The following is a 21,120-nucleotide window of genomic DNA, read 5'->3' on the forward strand; positions in this document are numbered from 1 at the left end:
AGTCGATACAGAGATGGCAGAATTAATATTGACAATTGGCAAGCAAGGTCACAGACCTTTCCTGCTGGGAACGAGAGAAGTTCTATTTTGGCCTTTGAAGGAGCTGGCTTACCTCAGACTTTAAGATCTATTTACAGGCAGGAGAGCATGACGTCCCTCCCTTTCTCCCAGATGAAGGGCCAGAACCGGCTTGTTTTGTTCTGTCTTGGCCTGGTTTGCCCTTGAAATGGATAATAAAATATTATTATCTTAACCGATTAATCATAGGGTGCATCTGCTCTGTAGAATTAATGCAGTTTGACTCTACGATGGTTGAATGAAAAGTAATGCCTCCACCTTCGTAACTCTTCAACAGATGGCAGTACTGCTATGCCGTAGGTACTGGCTTGTTCAGTAGACTCTCCTCTACAGTTCCATTTTGATGGAAATCCTTAGCATTGAACTGTTGTGTTTCTAAAGTGCAAAGTATGGAACCCTGTGCAGATGTTCGGTCAATGCAACTTAAGCAATGTGCAGTCATTCTTGACAGCAGAAAGTGTCACCCCAAAGGAGATTCATTGGAGAATGCAGGCTCTTTATGGTGATTGTGTCGGTGTGAGTACTGTGTGTCAATGGGCGAGAATGTTAAAGATGTTGAGGTGGGAACATCTGACTTGTGTGACAAACAAAGAGTTGGACAGCCTGTGACAGCAACCACAGAGTTTCACAAGCAAAAAGTTGACCGATTGATTCAGGATGATTGTCGTATCTCTGTTGTTCCCGTTATTTTTTATTGGGATAATGTCAATTTGGAAACTGAACATGAAGTCGATAGGAACTTTAGGAGGGTCTTCCCCAGGAGGAGGGACCCTGAGACCCCACCAAAAAGGGATCGCTACTTTGGCAAGCTAAGAGAAGCCTGATTTCAGCAATTTTATTTCCTTAAAAAATTCCAAATAAATCTCACCAAAGTTGAAGAAGTGGCACCAAGGTGTTTTTATTAGCGATTCAACTGAAAAGGATGCAGTGTAGCAATCATTCGCCTACAGAGCATGTGGTTACAGAGATCAGTGGCATTTATAGGAAATACAGGCTCAGAAGTTTCAAAATTCCCGCTCCCCGCCCTCCTCCCAGCTCGAAGATGATTGCTTGACGCGATAACAGCTGGGAGGAGGCGGCTGCCCTCCCTGCGCCAGAGCCAATCACAGAGCTCCTCTGCTGGGCAGGGAGCCTATCAGAAAGCTTCCACCGCCATCTCGCGGATACGGGGCCCCCTGGGGGGTTCTGTATCCGCGGTTTGGAGGAGCGCAGATTCGGCCTCCCCGGAACGCCTTGAATGCATTCCGGGCAGGCCTGCAGTCTCCTGCGGCCTGGAAAAGGTTAGTTTCGTGCATTTAGATAGTTTCAGGCAAGAAAGAGACACAAAGTATCAAGCTAGAGAGTTTAAAAGTTGCAATTTGATCAATATTTATTTAGGGAGTTCTTACAAAGTTGGGGCTAGCAAGGAAGTGAAAGGAGAGAGCGCACGGCTGTGCAGAGTCCATGGTTAAGCTTGCTGTTGGGGCACATTTCATCAGTTTGGCCCAATTTGGTATCTAGGAACTGCGGAACTCCCTGCAGCTGGTCACACCAGCTTGAAGGCAGGGTCCTGAGATGCCCTTGATGACAAACAGACTGGCAGTCAGCAGGGAAGAGAAACAAAACATCCACTCATTATCAAAAGACATCACACATTGCACGTCGTCTCAAGACAAAACTAGCTACCTACAGGGAAGGTATTGTCATTTTTCTTCTCCTAAGAAGGTGTGCCTGGGCTGAGTAAGCCCCTATCGGCCTTGGGAAAAGTGGTGCCCCTGGGAAGTCATGATATGCTGCCTTGCCCATTTCCAAGTCTGTGAATCCTGACAGATTTCTAGCAGAGTTGCTTCAGGTAGGAATACAAGCAACCTATAAACGAGGGTTTACGGAAGGATACTCTTCTCCAGTCTCTCCAGCTGCTCTTCTAAAAACATAATCTGCTCCTCAAGGTCCTTTTGTTCAATTAACAAAAATGTCTTTTCATGTGCAAAGCGCCTGTAGTCCTGAAGCTGGCCCTCTGGCATGTACTTGGAAAAGATACCTGACACCACCCTTTCTTGGCGATCCAAGTTCTCCTTCAGGTACTTAGCATCCTCTCGCTGCCTGGACAGGAGCCTGTGCCGCTCATTGAGAGAATGCTTCTCCTCGGCATCAGTATTTTCATCCATTTCCCCCATAGCATTCTGTTGCAACCCAGAGCAGGAAACTGGACCCTCAGACAACAATCCACCACACTTGACTTCAGGAAAACAATCCTTTTTTATTGATGAAAGATGAATACAAAATAGAAGAAATATGCAAAGGTAAAAAGTCACAGTAAAAAACGGGAACAAGAAATGTCCACAAACAAGATCATGAAATCCACAGCAAAAATGCTGAATCCTGGAACCTGTAAGCAATCCATTAACCGTACTTGGAACAACTAGAAAACCTCCGAGTAACAAGGCCACTTGAATCAGGAGACCTGCAAAAGCTTGCACATGAATCTGGAACGATGCCTGGTCTGAAGCTTCATTCAGACCAGGCATATTTAAGGCCGAGAAATCTATTGCGAGACACGCCTGAAGATTTTGTTTGTATTTCTTTCAATCTGGCTGACCTACGTAAACTTTGTGCTTCACCCCGGCTCTGCCAAATCTGCCCCCGCCTATCCTCATTAGGGAGACCAGGTGTCAGATTCTCTGGAGAACTAAGACTGGGAGAAAAAGGGAGTGAAACGTCTCTGCTCGGCTCGGAATGCAAGTTCTCATGGGAATTCTGACTTTCACTTTCCAAGGCTGTAGGATTTTCACTACTCAAACCATCATAATCTAAATTGGCCTCAGAATTCACATTGACATCTACATTGGCATCAGGAAATACAATCAGAGAATCGGGTTCAGGTTCACACACAGGCTGAACCCCAACACATTCTGGACCCGAGCGAGGTGGCTGGAGAGGCACAGCAGCAGGTTTACCATCTTCTCCAGGTCACCATTGAACATCAGATAGCGCTCATACTCATTGGGCTTACAGAGGCCTAGGACCACCGCCTCCAGATCGTTGCCACAGGCAGCATGCTCTTTCACTTGGTTTTGGAGGAGCTCTCTTATCCCACAGAGCCTGCAGTTTCAGCTGGATATTAGAAATAAGTTCTCTTTTCTTGGTTGTGATGTCCTCTGGGTCATCAAGGCTCTTTCTGATTGTCGTATCTCTCAGAGAGAAATTTCAAGCATAATCGGCATTTTACAAGAATGTGTGGGTCACATGATTGCTTTGCTTGGCTATCGGAAGATCTGTGCATGATGGGTTGCGGAAACAGAGTGTCAACTTCTTCCGTGACAGCTTCAGAAAACTTGTTCATTGTTGGCAGAAATGTATCCAATTGTCTGGTGGTTATGTGGGAAAGTGAACAGTGGTAGTTAAAGAACACATTCTAAGGATTATTTCTACATTTGATTTATTAAAATATTCCCATGAAAACCCAAGTAACGAAGGAGGCATTACTTTTCATTCAACCCTCGTGACTCAGGTCTGTCAGCTCTGAATCTGACTCCAACAGCAAATCCATTGCTGGACTAACATTCCCAGAATCGTTGAAGGCTTTCATGGCCAGAATCACTGGGTTGTTGTAGTTTTTTCGGGCTATATGGCCATGGTCTAGAGGCATTCTCTCCTGACGTTTCGTCTGCATCTATGGCAAGCATCCTCAGAGGTAGTGAGGTCTGTTGGAACTAGGAAAAAGGGTTTATATATCTGTGGAATGACCAGGGTGAGACAAAGCATGTGGACAATTTCAACAGAAAGGAGGAAACCATGAAAATGAACAAAATCTGGCTACCAGTATTTAAAAAACTCTAAAATTACAACAGCACAACAACAGAGAGGAAACAAACAAGTACATTTAATCACCTCTCAACAAAAGTTTGCTCTAGGCACTGTCAGGCCATTATATGCTAATCAAGGTGGTCAGTTGAAACATTCACACCTAGCTCCAGCAGACAAGAGTCCTTTGTCCCACCCTGGTCAGTCCACAGATATATAAACTCTTTTTCCTAGTTCCAACAGACTTCACTACCTCTGAGGATGCTTGCCATAGATGCAGGCGAAACGTCAGGAGAGAATGCCTCTAGACCATGGCCATATAACCCGAAAAAACTACAACAACCCATTCCCAGAATCCTCAGCCTCAACAGGTACAGAACCAGACTCCAGTGAGTCCTCAGGTGCTGGCACCATTTCCTCTGAAACCTCAGGCTGTGGGACAATCACAGCCTGAACCACAACAGTCACTGGGACAGAAAGATAACATGTGTATGAGGGGAAGGGAGGAAGGAAAGACAGAAAGAAAGAGAAAGAGAAAAGAAGGAAAAGGAAGGTAAGGAGAAGAAAGAGGGAAAAGAAAAACTAGGGAAGGAAGAGAAAGAATAGGGAAGCGTTTCTCAACCTGGGGGTCGGGACCCCTGGGGGGGTCACGAGGGGGTGTCAGAGGGGTTGCCAAAGACCCATCAGAAAGGTGGAAGGTGAACTACATCTCCCTTAAATCACTGTCAATTCATCCCAAATCCCTCCAGTACATTTTGTTGGTCATGGGGGTTCTGTGTTGGAAGCTTGGACCAATTCTATCGTTGGTGGGGTTCAAGGGACTCTTTGATTGTAGTTGAACTATAAATCTCAGCAACTACTACTCCCAAATACAAAGCTTTAATTTTCCCAAATTCCACCAGTGTTCACATTTGGGTATATTGAGTATTCGTGTGAAGTTTGGTCCAGATCTATTGTTGTTTGAGTCCGCAGTGCTCTCTGGTTGTAGATGAACTACAACTCCAAAACTCAAGGTTAATTCCCACCAAACCCTTCCAGCATTTCCTGTTGGTCCCGGGAGTTCTGTCTGCTAAGTTTGGTTCAATTCCATCATTGGTGGAGTTCCGAATGCTCTTTGATTGTAGGTGAACTATAAATCCCAGCAACTACATCCCCCAAATGTCAAGGTCTATTTTCCCCAAACTCCATCAGTGTTCACATTTGGGCATATTGAGCATTTGTGCCAAGCTTAGTCCAGATCTATCATTGTGTGAGTCCACACAATGGATATAGGTGAACTACAACTCCAAAACTCAAGGTCAATGCCCACCAAACCCTTCCAGCATTTTCTGTTGGTCCCGGGAGTTCTGTCTTCTAAGTTTGGTTCAATTCCATCATTGGTGGAGTTCCGAATGCTCTTTGATTGTAGGTGAACTATAAATCCCAGCAACTACATACCCCAAATGTCAAGGTCTATTTTCCCCAAACTCCATCAGTGTTCACATTTGGGCATATTGAGCATTTGTGCCAAGCTTAGTCCATATCTATCATTGTGTGAGTCTACAGTGCTCTCTGGATGTAGGTGAACTACAACTCCAAAACTCAAGGTCAATGCCCACCAAACCTTTCCAGTATTTTCTGTTGGTCCCGGGAGTTCTGTCTTCTAAGTTTGGTTCAATTCCATCATTGGTGGAGTTCCGAATGCTTTTTGATTGTAGGTAAACTATAAATCCCAGCAACTACATCCCCCAAATGTCAACATCTATTTTCCCCAAACTCCATCAGTGTTCACATTTGGACATATTGAGCATTTGTGCCAAGCTTAGTCCAGATCTATCGTTGTGTGAGTCCACAGTGCTCTCTGGATGTAGGTGAACTACAACTCCAAAACTCAAGTCCACCAAACACTTCCAATATTTTCTGTTGCTCATGGGAGAACTGTGTGCCATGTTGGATTCAATTCCATCGTTGGTGGGGTTAAGGATGTTCTTTGATTGTAGGTGAAGTATAAACTCCACCAACTACAACTCCCAAAATCCACCAGTATTCAAATGTGGGCGTATTGGATATTTGTGCCAAATTTGATCCACTGAATTAAGATACATCTTACATATCGGTTATTTACATGATGATATTGGTTATTTACATGATGAAAAATAATTTCATGGTTGGGGTTCAGCACAACATATAGAACTGGATTAAGGGGTCGTGGTATCAGAAAGGTTGAGAACCATTGGAATAGGGGGAAAGCTTGGAGCGGAGGAGAGGAAAGAAAGAGAATGAAAGGATGAAAGCAAATATATTTATTTGTAGGAGAGCTTTGGGGAGCTTTGAAGGCAAGTATGTAGTGCAAGAACTGCATTCATCCCTGTTCAACATCTTTATTAATGACTTAGATGAAGGGCTAGAAGGCAGGATCATCAAGTTTGCAGACGACAAATTGGGAGGGATAGCCAATACTCCAGAGGACAGGAGCAGGATTCAAAACGATCTTGACAGATTAGAGAGATGAATGGCCAAAACTAACAAAATGAAGTTCAACAGTGACAAATGCAAGATACTCCACTTTGGCAGAAAAAATGAAATGCAAAGATACAGAATAGGGGACAATGCCTGGCTCGAGAGCAGTACGTGTGAAAAAGATCTTGGAGTCCTCGTGGACAACAAGTTAAACATGAGCCAACAATGTGATGTGGCGGCAAAAAAAGCCAATGGGATTTTGGCCTGCATCAATAGGAGCATAGTGTCTAGATCTAGGGAAGTCATGCTCCCCATCTCTATTCTGCTTTGGTTAGACCACATCTGGAATATTGTGTCCAATTCTGGGCACCACAATTCAAGAGAGATATTGACAAGCTGGAATGTGTCCAGAGGAGGGCGACTAAAATGATCAAGGGTCTGGAGAACAAGCCCTATGAGGAGCGGCTTAGGGAACTGGGCATGTTTAGCCTGAAGAAGAGAAGGCTGATAGGAGATATGATAGCCATGTATAAATATGTGAGAGGAAGTCATAGGGAGGAGGGAGCAAGCTTGTTTTCTGCTTCCTTGGAGACTAGGATGATCAAAGGTCTGGAGAACAAGCCCTATGAGTAGCGGCTTAAGGAGCTGGGCATGTTTAGCCTGAAGAAGAGAAGGCTGAGAGGTGATATGATAGCCATATATAAATATGTGAGAGGAAGTCACAGGGAGGTTGGAGAAAGCTTGTTTTCTGCTTCCCTGGAGACTAGGATGATCACAGGTCTGGAGAATAAGCCCTATGAGGAGCGGCTTAAGGAGCTGGGCATGTTTAGCCTGAAGAAGAGAAGGCTGAGAGGAGATATGATAGCCATGTATAAATATGTGAGAGGAAGTCACAGGGAGGAGGGAGCAAGCTTGTTTTCTGCTTCCCTGGAGACTAGGATGATCACAGGTCTGGAGAATAAGCCCTATGAGGAGCGGCTTAAGGAGCTGGGCATGTTTTGCCTGAAGAAGAGAAGGCTGAGAGGAGACATGATAGCCATATATAAATATGTGAGAGGAAGCCACAGGGAGGAGGGAGCAAGCTTGTTTTCTGCTTCCTTGGAGACTAGGACGCAATGGAACAATGGCTTCAAACTACAAGAGAGGAGATTCCATCTGAACATGAGGAAGAACTTCCTGACTGTGAGAGCCATTCAGCAGTGGAACTCTCTGCCCCGGAGTGTGGTGGAGGCTCCTTCTTTGGAAGCTTTTAAACAGAGGCTGGATGGCCATCTGTCAGGGGTGATTTGAATGCAATATTCCTGCTTCTTGGCAGAATGGGGTTGGACTGGATGGCCCATGAGGTCTCTTCCAACTCTTTGATTCTATGATTCTATGATGCTGACAATCCCAAGGCCCGTTTTCCCACAAGGGAGCTCCCTATGTTTCTAATTAGCCTGCCTTCCAGTTGAGAATGAAGAGCATCAGTGGTGGAAAACTGCAAAGGCATCTCACGCGGAAATGCTCCACGGGCGCGCATGAAGCAAAGGTACGGTTACAGGCTGGCTTCTGACCCTGCTTCTCCCTCTGCTGCAATTAGCCTGAGTCTGGAGAGATCTGAAATCGAGCAGAAAAAGGCAATTAGAGCGAGCTTCCATTGTCAGCTCATTAATAATCTGGGAAAGGTAAATGTAAACAACGACTCCCCATGCGCCTGACTCATGCACTCACCTTTTTAAAAGTTTGGAATTGTAATTTTTCAATGCTTTCAATGCACAAAGGAGCAGGGATTGGAGTCACATGGCCCTTTGGATGTTGTGCTGCAACTCGCAGCTTTCCTGACCACTGGCAAGGATCATTTCTACCTGTGTTATAGAGCAGGAATTTAGGGGTCTTTGCCAGGAGGCAGAGACCAATTAGACTCATCAAAGAGTTCTTTTTCCCTGGCAAGACGGAGAAGCACCCAATCCCTGATTTTTCCCAATAAAAAGTCTCACCAAGTGGAAGGAAGTGCCACCGAGGTTTATTGACCTACAAAACCCTATACAGTTCCGGCCCAGTGTATTTGTCTGAACGGATCTCTCTCTACATCCCATCTCGAAATTTAAGATCGTCTAGGGAGGCCCTGCTCTCGACCCCGCCACTATCACAAGTGAGGTTGGCGGGGACGAGGAGCAGGGCCTTCTCAGTGGTGGCCCCTCACCTGTGGAACTCACTCCCCGGGGAGATTAGATCAGCAACTTCCCTTTTGGCGTTCAGGAAAAAACTGAATACCTGGATATGGGACCAAGCTTTTGAACATTCTGGCAGCTAAGGGAAGATCTGACGATAAACATGGGCGAATGGAATGGAATGGATATACGGAACTCTGAACACTGAGCATGAGATTGTTTTGCTATTTTATTATGTATTAATGTTTTTAACCTGTTAATTGTTTAAATTGCTTTTATGTATTGTTTGTTTAATTGATTTAGGCATCGAATTGTGCCTTCGTTTGTAAGCCGCCCTGAGTCCCCCCCTCGGGGGTGAGAAAGGCGGGGTAGAAGTAATTGAAATAAATAAATAAATAAATTAGAGATTCAGCTGAAAAGGATGCAGAGCGGCAATCATTCGCCAAGCAGAGCATGTGGTTACAGAAGTAAAGGCCATTTTTATAGGCATAATCCAGGTTTTCCCTCTTACAATCAGATAGGGCACAAAGGGGAAACTTTTGTGAATGTCCTTAGTGGAAAGATTTGAAAGAAAAATGGCTTGGAGGAAAAGAGGACTTTCCTAAGGTCATATTACCCCCATTGTTATATGATTAATGTGCCGTCACGCCTGGGGGCTATTATTCTCAATAAAGGAGGGATGGACGTGGCACCTTTCCCCCAGGGGATTGCTTCTTGCCCTCCTATAGGAAACTGGAACTCCCAAAAACCCAAAATGCTGTAAATAGCTCAAAATAAGTTTTATTTATCACAAAGTCATTTCTTCAAAGCAATGAGCTGGAAAACTTTAGAGGGGTGAAGGAAAACATATGTTACAGTCTCAATTAGTCCTGGATCCAAGGGGTTTGAAGCTGAGAAGCCTCACCATGTTTCCTCTTTCCTCAATGGCTGTGAATGCCGGAGCAAACCACAACCCCAGTTCAGATGGCCTATGTTTTGAAGATTCATTGAGACACAGCTCAATGAAATCTAGGATCAGAAGCAGATGGAAGAACCTCCCTCCATCCCAACTGCCACTGCCCGTACCTTGAAGGAAGAGAAGAAAAGGCAGGCACCATCCCATCATGCATGGGCTCAGAAACAAAGGCCCTCCCTCAATTCCCAACTGTCAATTCCAACAGAGAAGAAGAGGCAGGTACTGAGAACCAGAAGTAGATGAAATGCCCCCCCCCCCCATTCATCCAACTGTTACTGCCCTGACCAAAGAGGGAAAGAAGAAAAGTCAGACATAGCTCCATGAAATCTAGGATCAGAAACAGATGGAAGATTTTCCATCCCAACTGCCATTGCCCTCACCTCAGAGAGAAAGGGAAGCACAACTCCATCTTGCCTTGATTCCAGAATCTAAGGAAAGGCCCTCCTCCCTCCATCCCAACTGCCACTGCCCTTACTTTGGAGGAAGAGAACAAAAGACAGAGATTGTTCTATCATGCATGGGCCTAGAAGCAGATGAAAGGCCCTTACTCAAGTCCAACTCCCATTGCCTTGACCAAAGAGGAAAAGAAGAGAAGTCAGACACAGCTCCATGAAGCCTAGCATCAAAAGCAGATGGAAGATCCTTCATCCCAACTGCCAGTGCCCTGACTTCAGAGAGAAAGGGAAGTACAACTCCATCTGGCCTGAGTCTGAGGAAGGACCGTCTTTCTTCCATCCGAGTGTCACTGCCTTTATCTCAGAGGAAGAAAAGAGTCAGGCGCCACTCCATTGTGCATGGGCCCACAATCAGATTAAAGGCCCTCTCTAGATTCCAACTGTCACTGCCCAGGCTACAAAGGTAGAAAAGAAGAGATGACACAGTTCACTCATACTGAGATCCAGAAGCAGATGCAAAGCCCGCCATTCATCCAACTGCCACTGCCCTGACCAAAGAGGGAGATTAAAAAAGCCAGGCACAGCTGTATGAAGGCTAGGATCAGAAGCAGATGGAAGAACCTCCCTCCATCCCAATTGCCACTGCCCATGCCTTGAAGGAAGAGAAGAAAAGGCAGGCATCATTCCATCATGCATAGGCTCAGAAACAGATGAAAGGCCATTCCTCAATTTCCAACTGTCACTTCCAACAGAGAAGAAGAGGCAGGTACTGAAAACCAGAAGTAGATGAAATCCCCCATTCATCCAACTGCCACTGCCCTGACCAAAGAGGGAGAGAAGAAAAGTCAGATATAGCTCCATGAAGTCTAGGATCAAAAGCAGATGGAAGATTTTTCTTCCATCCCAACTGCCACTGCCCTGGCCTCAGAGAGAAAGAGAAGCACAACTCCATCTTGCCTTGATTCCAGAATCTAAGAAAAGGCCCTCCTCCCTCCATCCCAACTGCCACTGCTCTTACCTTGGAGGAAGAGAAGGTTCCATCAAAAGGCTTCTCAGAGTGCAGAGAGAGGAGGCCAGGGGATAGTTCCACCTTGTCTCCTGTGCTATGCTAATAATATAATATTAGCCGTCCCATTGCTGTGGCCCACATGGGGGTTCTGTGTGGGAGGTTTATTTATTTATTTATTTACTTACTTACTTACTTTGCTTATATACCGCAGTTCTCAGGCCGGGGGCGACTCACAGCGGTGTACAACCTAGAAGGTTCAGAATTCAAACACAATCCAAAATATCAATCTAGCAATAATCAAAAAACATCATCATCAAAAACATCAACAATATCAAAATACAAAAAGCCATTCCACGTCGTCTCATCGTTTAAACCACAATCCAGTATCATTTTCCGTTGTTCCATTCCTGTCGTCATTACCAATTATTGCACTTCTTGTTCGAACGCCTTCTTAAACAGCCAAGTCTTTAATTTCCTGCGGAATATCATCAGGGAAGGAGCCAGTCTGATGTCCACGGGAAGGGTGTTCCACAGCCGAGGGGCCACCACCGAGAAGGCCCTGTCTCTCGTCCCCGCCAGGCGTGCCTGTGTTTGTGGGATTAACAGAACTCAAAAACCACTGGACAAATTGACACCAAATTTGGACACAAGACACCTAACAACCCAATGTATGTCCTTCACTCAAAAAAATTGATTTTGTTATTTGGAAGTTGGAGTTGCTGGGATTTATAGTTCACCTACAATCAAAGACCATTCTGAACCCTACGAACGATGCAATTGAACCAAACTTGGCACACAGTTCTCCCATGACCAACAGAAATTACTGGAAGGGTTTGGTGGGCAGTGTCCTTTGATTTTGGAGTTGTAGTTCACCTACATCCAGAGATCACGGTGGACTCAAACAATGATGGATCTGGACCAAACTTGGCACGAATACTCAATATGCCCAAATGTGAACACTGGTGGAGTTTGGTGAAAATAGAATATTGGCCCTTTTGAGTTGTAGTTGCTGGGATTTATAGTTCACCTACAAACACAGATCATTCCGAACCCCACCAACGATAGAATTGGGCCAAACCTCCCACACAGAAACCCCATGTGGGCCACAGCAACGTGTGGCAGGGGACGGCTAGTGTCGTAAATAAATAAATAAATCATGCATGGGCCCAGAAGCCAATGGAAGGCTCTCCCTCAGTTCCAACTGTCACTGCCCAGGCTACAAAGGTAGTGAAGAAGAGGCAGACACCGCTCTGTCATACTGAGATCCAGAAGCAGATGAAAAATTTTCCATTAATCTTTGCCCCGACCAAAGAAGGAGAGAAGAATTGGACACAGTTCTATGAAGCCTAGGATAGAACCATCCCAACTGCCACTGCCCTGGCCTCAGAAGGAGAGAAGAAGAAACCATTTCTGCAGGACATGATCCCTTCCCTCACTACCATCCTTTCAAGATTATAATCCTGGAAATAGTTCAATAACAGAAATTGCAAACGTTTGCTCTTCCTTGAAGCCCTCGGGATGTTTCAGATCTAGAGGTCTGAAGTGAGTCTTTTACTCTGGGGTTGACTTGCTTTTCAAAAAATACAGCTTTTTCACAAAGAGGTCAGCAACGTCAAAAGAAATGTTTCAGTGAGGCAAAGAGCCGCGCATCTGTATGTTATAAAAGTACAGGGCAGTCGAAACCACAGCGTGAGGAAGGCAGTGAGGAATTGGCTGAGATCTTAGCAACCGCTACCACAATCATTTCAAGATTTCTTGTTTTCTGGAAAAGAGGGTTCCTTCCAAGACTGTATATGAAGTTTGGAAAAGAATGAGATCAGACCCCACCTGATCAGACCTTACCTGGAATCCAGTGTACAGTCTGGGCATCAACAAGGATATCAACAAGCTGGATGGTAAAACATCAAAAACATCCGGGAGTTCCCTGGGCAACGTCCTTGCAGACAGCCAATTCTCTCACACCAGAAGCCAATGATGTCAAGCACCCCCCCTCAAAAAAATAAGGGATAGTGACTTATAGTTCTGCAAAGGGCAAGGTCACCAGTAGGCCTGGGTAACAACGGAAAAAATTGTTTCTAAAATCGATTTGTATTTGGGGGGTTTTTTTGTTTCGATATTTAAAATAATTACAAATTTTTCCCTTAAAAAAGTTCGATATTTACGAAATTTCGTAAATGTGAAAAAAAATTACAAAACATTAACGAACCGATTTCCGAAACAATAACGAATCGATTCGTTAATGGCGGACACGACCGCGAAATACGCTAAAAAACCTCCAAAAACTTCTGAAGCTTCCCTCTCCCTCTGTTGTTGACTGTTGGTGTGATATTATAATTTTTTTTCACTAATTAAACAAAAAACTTGCCCCAGACATGCGGAAATAATAACGAAACGACCTCAGAACAATAACGAAACGAATACAATAACGAAATACGAAGCATTTACAAAACTATTTAAAAATTCGTTTTTTAAAAAAATTGCTCCAGAATGGTTCGTTATCGTTTTGTAATTGAAAAAATTAACGAATTATTAACGAATTACGAATTAACGAAACGAAACCGCCCAGCCCTAGTCACCAGACTACACAACAAAGGTTAAGTCTTGGTCACATTGCCAAGGCACTGACAACAACAAGGACCCCACGAGGCTTTTGAGAAATGGCTGGATCTTGGGACTTCCGCCCTTTGTGAGAGTTGTAGTTTCCCAAGGAACAAAAGCATGAATCAGTTGCAGCACAGCTGGGGTTTCATCTGCCAGCCTTCCCAATGATCATGGACTCTCTGCCTGCATGTCTTGGACTTCAGTACATACTATCTCCCTCATGAACTTTCCTCAAAGACCTTTTAAAACATTGGACTTCAGGCTTCTTCATGAAAATTAATTCTCTTATTAAATGTACTTGGAATGTGGGACAAAGATAGGGTTTTGTTGCTATGAAATGCTTATGATTATGAATGTATGTATCTTGCTATGAAATATTGCCCTTCCCCCTTTGCCTTTTGCCCTAGAAAATGTGACCCAGGACTGTTGAAATGCTTGAGGGAGAATCCCTGCCTCCCTCGAAACTTCCCTTTGATTGACTCATCTGCATGGACAAAAGAAAAGCCATTTGTGATTTCCTTTTCTCGCCCTCTGAGTTTGCCTAGCGAGATGAGGAAGTCTATTTGGACACGGACACTATGATTGATTTACAAAGGACAGTGTTGATCCCCCCCCCCCCCCCCCCGAGGTCCGCTGCCCAGACTCTGTTTGTTTCTTCCACCAAAACCCATCAAGGACAGGAAAACCTTTGTTTACGCTGATCACACCTTGCCAGCCAAACTAGGCCTGGGCGATTTCGTTCGTTAATTTTGTAATTCGTTAAATATTCGTTAATTTTAGCAATTACAAAACGATTACAAAACTTATTTTTAAACCCGGAAGTGTTTTTAAATATCGAAACGGCATGCGCCAAATATTTTTGTATTTCCGTCCATTTTGGAAATACGTAAGATGGCTAGATGCTTGCTGGGAGCTCTCCTCTCTCTCCTCTCCTTAGCCAGTCAGAGCCTGAAAGAGGAGGAGGAGGAGGAGGAGGAGAGGGCGGGGAAGGCGCCGGCTAAGCAAGCGAGTGAGAGGGCGAGCGACTCTCAGCGGGAAGGCGGCCCGTCCTTCCTTCCTCACCTTTGCGGTGGGTGTGCTTCGTTCTCCCAATTCCGCACTGAAACCTTAGCGGAGGGCTGGGCTAGATGGCCTTTGGGGAGCCCTTCTCCCAATTTCGCATTGAGACCATAGCAGAGGGCGGGACTAGATGGCCTTTGGGGAGCCCCTTCTCCCAATTCCACATTGAAACTTTAGCAGAGGGCTGGAATGTATGGCCTTTGGGGAGCCCCTTCTCCCAATTCCGCATTGAAACCTTAGGAGGGGGCTGGACTAGATGGCCTTTGGGGAGCCCCTTCCTCCAATTCTGCATTCAAACCTTAGCAGAGGGCTGGACTAGATGGCCTTTGGGGACCCCCTTCTCCTAATTCCGCACTGAAACCTTAGCTTCGGAGGAGCCGGGCCCGACTCGGCGGCAGCGCTTGAGGGCCCGCCAGAGTGAGTGCCTGCCTTCCCTCCTTAATAATAATTTCTCCTCCCTATTCTACTAAATTAATAATTAAATTAAAAAATATTGAAAAAATATTGGAAAAAAAGGGCGCCATCTTTACAAAATGTTTTGTAAATATTAACGAAATTTCGTAAATACCGAACTTTTTTAAGGGAAAATTTTGTAATTATTTTAAATATCGAAACAAAAAAAAACCCCAAATACAAATCGATTTTAGAAACAAATTTTTGCGTTGTTACCCAGGCCTATTTCAAACCTGTATTTTCTCTATAAAATGCCAGTAAAATTCTGTATTGTTATGCTTGTAGTGGAATTATCCCTACAATGCATCCAATCTCAGCTGAATCGCTAATAAAACACCTCGGTCGCTGAAACTTCTTCCACTTTGGTGAGGATTTATTATTTTTAATATTTTTATCGCTGAAATTGGCTTCACTGGCCTCACCAAGGTTCCAGGACTCTCTTTGGTGTGGTCCTCATGAATCTCCTCGGCTGGGGAGATCCTCCCAAAAAGGTAGCTCGATATCACCACTTGCAATTTCTCAAGTCGCTCCTGACATGAAAAAAAAATCCAAGCCGGAACATTTCCAGAGAAAATCAACCAAAATGACCAAAAGTCTGGAAACCAAACCTTATGGGGAATGAGTCTGGGAAATGTGTCTGTTTAGCTTGAATAAAAGAAGGCTGAGGAGCAACACAATAGCCATTGTTACATATCTCAAGGGTTGTCATGTTGAAGATGGAAAAAACTTGTCTTCTGCTGCTCCAGAGACTAGAACAGAGACTAGAACAGAGACTAGAACCGCATTGAGTCGCCTGTTAAGGGCTGAAAAATGCGGTATAGAAATAAAGCAAATAAATAATAAATAAATAAACAGTGTTTCTCAACCTGGGAGTAAAGACCCCTGGGTAGGGGTCGTGAGGGGATGTCAAAGGGGTCACCAAAGATCATCCAAAAACACAGTATTTGGTCAAGGGGTTCTGTGTGGGAAGTTTGCCCCAATTCTGTCATTGGTGGAGTTCAGAATGCTCTTTGATTGTAGGTGAACTATAAATCCCAGAAACAGCAGCTCCCAAATGTTAAGGTCCATTTTCCCCAAACTCCATCAGTGTTCACATTTGGGCATATTGAGTATTTGTGCCAAGTTTGGTCCAGATCCATCATTGTGTGAGTCCACAGTACTCTCTGGATGTAGGTGAACTACAACTCCAAAACTCAAAGTCAATGCCCACCAAGCTCTTCCAGTATTTTCTGTTGGTTGTGGGAGTTCTCTGTGTCAAGTTTGGTTCAATTCCATCATTGGTGGAGTTCAGAATGTTCTTAGATTATAGGTGAACTATAAATCCCAGAAACTACAACTCCCAAATGTCAGGGTCTATTTTGACCAAACTCCATCAGTGTTCACATTTGGGCATTTTGAGTATCCCTGCCAAGTTTTGTCCCGATCCATCATTGTTTGAGTCCACAGTGCTTGCTGGATGAAGGTGAACTACAACTCCAAAACTCAAGGTCAATACACACCAAACCCTTCCAATATTTTCTGTTGGTTATGGGAGTCCTGTGTGCCAAGATTGGTTCAATTCCATCATTGGTGGAGTCCAGAATGCTCTTTGATTGTAGGTTAACTATACATCCCAGCAAACTATACTCCCAAATAACAAAATCAATCCCCCCACAACGCCACCAGTATTCAAATGTGGGCGTACTGGGTATTTGTGCCAAATTTGGTCCAGTGAATGAAAATACATCCTGCATATCAGATAATTATATGATGATTCACAACAGTAGCAAAATTTATGAAGTAGGAAGGAAAATAATGTTATGGTTGGGGGTCCCCACAACATGAGGAACTGCATTAAGGGGTCACGGCATTAGGAAGGTTGAGAAACACTGATCTAGAGATTCCTTGAGAGAGAGAGACCATATTATTTGAATCCATGAGCAATCAAATCTGTAAACTGAAACCTGAGAATGTGTGGCCAACTGTACTTATGGTCGAAGCTTGGTTGTGACTACCAATTCACCGGGGCATGATTCAATCTGGATCCAACCCATTCTTTTCCAGACAATAACTGCTATTTCAACTAGAATTTCTCATAAGGTTCTTCATTTGGATACCTAGCTTGGATACCCTGATACTTCACCTTGTTGACGGGAAGCTTCCCACCGGAGTGGAAATCATCTATCGGACAGATGGCAAGCTGTTTAACCTCAGCAGACTAGAAGCCAAAACCAAGGTTACAACAACATGTTATAGAACTCCAGTATGCTGATGACAATGTCATCTGTGCGCATTCAGAAGAACATCTACAAGCCACTCTAAACACCTTCACAGAAGCATACACGAAGCTTGGCCTGTCACTGAACATCGAGAAAACCAAAGTGCTGTTCCAGCAGTCACCAGCCAATCCCTTTCCAATGCCATAGATACAACTTAATGGTGTAACATTAGAAAATGTTGACGATTTCCGCTACCTTGGCAGCAACCTCTCCACCAAAGTCAACATCGACACCGAAACACAACACCGCCTGAGCTCTGCGAGTGCAGCATTTTCCCGAATGAAGCAGAGAGTGTTTGAGGACCGGGACATCCGTAGGGATACCAAGGTGCTTGTCTATAAAGCTATTGTCCTCCCAACCCTGCTCTATGCCTGTGAAACGTGGACTGTCTACAGACGTCACATGCAACTCCTGGAACGATTCCATCAGCGCTGCCTCTGGAAAATCCTAAAAATATCTTGGGAAGACAAGCGGACAAACGTCAGCGTGCTGGAAGAAGCAAAGACCACCAGCATTGAAGCGATGGTTCTCTGCCATCAACTCCACTGGGCCGGCCACATTGTCCGGCTGCCTGACCACCATCTCCCAAAGCAGTTGCTCTATTCTGAACTTAAGAATGGAAAACGGAATGTTGGTGGGCAGGAAAAGAGATTTAAAGATGGCCTCAAAGCCAACCTTAAAACTCTGGCATAGACACTGAGAACTGGGAAGCCCTGGCCCTTCACCGCTCCAGCTGGAGGTCAGCTGTGACCAGCAGTGCTGCAGAATTCAAGGAGGCATGAGTGGAGGGCGAAAGAGAGAAACGTGCCAGGAGGAAGGCGCATCAAGCCAACCCTGACCGGACCGCCTTCCACCTGGAAACCAATGCCTTCACTATGGGAGAAGATGTGGGTCAAGAATAGGGCTCCACAGCCACCTACAAACCCACAAAATAGTCATCAAGGAAGACCATCTTACTCGTCCAACGAGGGATCGCCTAAGTAAGTAAGTAAGTAAGTACCTAGCTTGGTGTTCCAATCACCACACATAAGGATCTGTAGCAAAAGTTCCTTTTTTCAAGGTGGACGATTGACTTCTTCAGTGTGCCTTCAAGGTGCTTATCAACCTAGGGTTCCCTAATGACTTTCAGAGGGTTTTCCTAAGCAAGGAATACTCAGAGGTGGTTTTTGCCACTTCCTTCCTCTGAAATATAGCCTGCCGTTAATTAAGAAAGAAAGAAAGAAAGAAAGAAAGAAAGAAAGAAAGAAAGAAAGCAGGGCTCTCTAGCATGGAACTGACTTCTCTAGCTTTTTTTTTTCTCTTGGAGCTCTTCCTAATAAACATGTCTGGTTGCTCTTCAGTTCTCTTCTTCGAAAGCATCCCACCTCTGACCTTTTAACTTGGATGTGTGCATAATTGGTAGCACTCGAACAAGGCCGGGCCTCTTGGGGTGAGGGCCGATAACCGCCAGAGACAAGGTGAAGCATAACTCTTCCAGCTTAATGAGATTTTTCCCAGAAGCAAACCACAGATCTCTCATTACCTCCGCCAGCTTTCGCCTTCCGCATTGAGCACAATCCCCGCTGGCTTGCTCCCCGTGGCCTCGCTTCTGTTCTGCCTTCCATAACAGCAGTAGAGATGCGCCTCAGCATCCTTCATTGGAGTCCCATCATGGGCTCTCTGTGTCAGAGATGTTCTGCTGGAGGCATCGTGTTCACCGCTGTGGAAAATGCAACGTTTGTTCAGAAGGAGATCTTCTTATCCTATCCAAGGCAACTGTTCCTCCAACGGCATGTGTCAGGTCTATGTTATTCCTGCAAGCAACACAAATGGAACTTCTTCAAGCCCAGTAGATATAGTTAGTGACCGGGGGTAAATGAATTAACATGTCTGTGCCTGGCATGTAAGTTGGCCATAATTCTATGTCATTGTAGATGGTGACTAGATGGCAACAAAGATCCATTGCCTAGTCAAAGCCATGGTCTTCCCTGTAGTCACCTACGGATGTGAGAGCTGGACCTTAGGGAAGGCTGAGCCAAGGAAGATTGATGCTTTTGAGCTGTGGTGTTGGAAGAAAGTTCTGAGAGTGCCTTGGACTGCGAGAAGATCCAACCAGTCCATCCTCCAGGAAAGAAAGCCCGACTGCTCATTGGAGGGAAGTCCTTTGGCCACATCATGAGGAGACAGGAAAGCCTAGAGAAGACAATGATGCTAGGGAAAGTGGAAGGCAAAAGGAAGAGGGGCCGACCAAGGGCAAGATGGATGGATGGCATCCTTGAAGTGACTGGACTGACCTTGAAGGAGCTGGGAGTGGTGACGGCCAACAGGGAGCTCTGGCGTGGTCCATGAGGTCACGAAGAGTCGGAGACGACTGAACGAATGAACAACAACACGCTGTACCCACCACACATTGCTGTGGCCAACCTTCCCTCTTTCTCTCCTTCCTTCCTTCCTTCCTTCCTTCCTTCCTTCCTTCCTGTTTTACCTTCTCTTCTTCCTTCCTTCTTTATCTCTTTCCTTCCCCCTTTTTCTTTGTCTTCTGCTGTCTCTCTTTTCTTCCTTCTCTTTCCTTCTTTCCTTCCCTCCTCCTTTCTCTATGTCTTCCCCCCTTCCTTCACTCCCTCCTTCCTTCTTTCCTTTTTTCTTTCTTTCTCTCCTTCCTTCTCTAAGTTTCCTTCCTTCCCCCTTTTTCTTTCCCTCCCTCTTTCTCTCCTTTCTCTCAAGACGCAGTTTGAATCCAGTAGTAGGACCCACATCAGTAAGGATTAGACTATAGTCAGCCTGGAAGAGGTTAAAAGGGGTTTTCCTCTAAAGCAAATCAACAGTTAATGAAGACAGTTGCCTGTCCCTCGTGGACAAGATTAAGGAAGCCACCAGTTAATTCAAAGCCTTGAAGCATTTGTTTGACCTATTGAAGATTTGATAAATATTTTGTTGCAATCCAGAATAGAGAACGAGGCCTAAGATAACTATCCACTACACTTGGCTGTGAAAAACAATCCTTTTTTATTGAAGAAAAATGGTTACAAAATAAAGGAAAAATGCAAGTCAAAAGCCACAGCAAAATCAGCAAACATGAATTTAAATGGACAAAGCAAAACCAAAAGCCTCTCTGGGAAATACTTGAATCTGTTAGCAATCCACTAACCGTACTTGATATCCTAGAAATCTTTCCATACTATGGCCATGGAACTGGGAGAACTGCCAAGGTCTTCATCAATTCTGAAACGATGCCTGAACTGAGGGAATCAGCCTGGCGTATTGCAATTAAAACTCAAGAATCGGTTCCGTGAACCGCCCTTCTGTTTTGAAGCCAATGTTTTTAATTCTTGAATTCAGGAGGATCGACGCAAACTGAGTGTTTTATTTCTGTCTTCCCAAATTTGGCTCCTTCTGTTGTCATTACAGTTAACAGGTGCAAAAGGGAGGGAAAGTTCAAGGTCTCCCTCTGAAACATTCTCATTAACACTGGTACTTTCATTTTCCAAATCTACAGAAGTTCCTTCCTCACTAATTTCAGGAGCATTGGCATCAAAAGGTACATTTCCACTAGCATCAGTAAATATACTTTCATTAGCATCAGGAGGAACAAACAGAGAATCAGGTTCAAGTTCAAACTCAGGCTGAACCCCAACATATTTGTTGGATATGTTCAATAATAAAGGACTTTGTTACATCATTAAAGACTCTAAAGACTATCTCTACAGGAAAATCCTTAAAGGCCTCTTTCTAGGTGCCCCTGGCTTCCCGCTGGGCACAAGGTACACGTCTTATTTCAAAAGTCAATTATTACAGGCCCAGCGCATGACAGAACACTCGCTCTGCTGTGTAGCTGGGGTTCTTGCTTGGATATCACCAGGGGCGGCTCATCCATTACGCGAAGTAAGCGGTCGCAGAACACTTTTTTTTGTATGGGGCGCAGAGGCGCCTCTGTAAATGCCCCTCGACCGCCACTTGAGGA

This window comes from Anolis sagrei, chromosome 8 (genome assembly GCF_037176765.1).
Source record: "Anolis sagrei isolate rAnoSag1 chromosome 8, rAnoSag1.mat, whole genome shotgun sequence".
Lineage (NCBI taxonomy): Eukaryota > Metazoa > Chordata > Lepidosauria > Squamata > Dactyloidae > Anolis > Anolis sagrei.